Source organism: Hyla sarda, chromosome 6, assembly GCF_029499605.1.
Source record: "Hyla sarda isolate aHylSar1 chromosome 6, aHylSar1.hap1, whole genome shotgun sequence".
Taxonomy (NCBI): domain Eukaryota; kingdom Metazoa; phylum Chordata; class Amphibia; order Anura; family Hylidae; genus Hyla; species Hyla sarda.
In genome coordinates this window covers 298,756,274-298,758,753 of record NC_079194.1, presented here as the reverse complement: position 1 = coordinate 298,758,753, position 2,480 = coordinate 298,756,274, and positions in this window count along the sequence as shown.

The window sequence follows — 2,480 nt, the reverse complement described above, 5'->3', positions numbered from 1 at the left end:
TGTAACCTAGATCACAGATGTTTCCAATAGGTTATCTAACTTTTTTAAGCAACTGTGCATAAGGACTATTGGAAAACTGCTATTGGTTTATCTTAGATAATGATATTGTGCACAAATAAAGAGTCAAAAGAGAAAAATCAGCTCTGCTACATCCATCTCACATCTAAATATGCATTTGACACATTTGGGAGGCAGGCATTTTAGCCCACGGTGTATAAGGCTGTGTTATGATTTGAGGACTGGTTGTTTTTCTTCTAGGTTGTAATTTAAGAAAAAAAGAAGTGGGTGGGTATTTTTATATCACTGACAGGGGGATCTGATGGAACAACATGTCACTGTCTTTGTGTGTGGGTGCAAGAAGCTTAATATGCTGCAACCATGAGTTTCTCTCAGTTAACTAACTTTATTGTAAAAGAGCATTTCAGTTTAGGAGAAAGCTTTAAAGGGGCTTCCCAGTTGAATATTAGTAACCCCCTTCAAATATTTATTGTATACATATGTCAGATGGGGAAGTATGGAGCAGGCTCTGGAGCCGGGCTCGCTCTATACATGGCGGGTGTCGGATGCTTTTTTTTTTTTTTTTTAGCTGATACCATGACTGGCATAAGAGGCTGGGTTAAAAATTCTGGAATTTTTTGGGAAAAAATACCATAAATTGCATCACCCCTTGTTTGGTCCATACAAGGTCCTGGTGCTGATTGACAACGCTTAGGGCCCCCAGACCAAATAAAGCAAGGGCCCCCTGCAAGAATCCACCCCTGGCCACACCTCTGTCACACCCCTATCCCACCTAAATCCTTCCTCAAGGCCCACCTCTACACAAAAAAAAATATGTATATACAAAACACTAAAGTAAGTAAGAAATTTTCCATGACCAATAATACCGGTGTACAAGGAGGAAATTGAATAAATCCCACTATACACAGAACAATAGTCCACCATACAATGTCCATATAGTGGTAGATACCAGCTGTACACAGGATCTTTATATCATATAAGTTATTAAATACAGGACCATATGGTGGTAGATAGCAGCTGTACAAAGGATCTGTATACCATGTAAGTGATTAAATATAGGACCATATAGTGGTAGATACCATCTGTACACAGGATCTTTATACCATATAAGTTATTAAATACAGGACCATATGGTGGTAGATAGCAGCTGTACAAAGGATGTGTATACCATGTAAGTGATTAAATATAGGACCATATAGTGGTAGAAACCATCTGTACACAGGATATATACACCATATAAGTGATTACAGTTACATCTAGGGACTCACAATTACGTCTTTTCTGATCGACGGCATCCTCTTTTCTTTTCTTCTCCATCCGGATCAAACAGCCATGACGACCTCTTCCAGCCAAAACTCATCTCTTAAGCATCTGCAGGACAAATATGTTAGACTCCACATTTTTCCAGTGCCGTCCCCTCCTCTACACAAGCTCCTCATCTATAGGCCCAAAACTTTTATAATTCCCTCCTTGGTGTCCTGCTCAGAAAAGGGCAGTAAGGTAGGTTGCCAGGTAGGTAGCTAATTTTGTAATTAGGTAGCCAGATATGTAGGTAGTTAACTAACCAGGTAGTTGATAAAAACAACAAAAACAACTAGCGCTCAAGGTCTATGACACATGGCACGATACAATTGATCAATTGAGATATAAAATGTCATTTATTCAAGGTAAAAGTCTCCATCAGTAAAAGTAAAAGTCTCCATCAGTGGGGCCCTTGCTGCTGAAGAACAATTTTAGAAACTCTTATGAAATAAAAGCGATATTTACTGCTGCCCTTCATAGTGGGTGCCAAACTGCAACTCCCAGCATGCCCAGACAGCGAAAGGCTGTCTGGGCATTCTGGGAGTTGTAGTTTTGCAACATCTGGAGGGTCACAGTTTGGAGACCACTGTTACAGTGGTGCCCAAACGGTGACCCTCCAGATGTTGCCAAACTACAACTCTCAACATGCCTAGACTGCCCAGGCATGCTGGGAGTTGTAGTTCTATAACATCTGTCCCTTCAGAGTTTGCAATTTTCATGAAATTTTTGAAAATTGCTGCTCTACTTTGAAACCCTCAAATTTTTTTCAAAAAGTTAAAATATGTCCATTTTATGATGCCAACATAAAGTGGACATATTGTATTTGTGAATAAAGATAGCATTTATTTGGAATATCCATTTTCCTTACAAGTAGAGAGCTTCAAAGTTAGAAAAATGCAACATTTTCAAAATTTTCATGAAATTTGGGGATTTTTCACCAAAAAAGGATGCAAGTAACAACGAAAATTTACCACCAAAATAAAGTAGAATATGTCACGAAAAAACATTCTCAGAATCAGAATATTCGGTAAAAGCGTTTTAGAGTTATTAATGCGTAAAATGACGGTGGTCAGAATTGCGAAAAAGGGCTCAGTCCTTAAGGTGAAAAAGGGCTGCATCCTTAAAGGGGGTTATCCAGGAAAAAACTTTTTTTTTTTTAT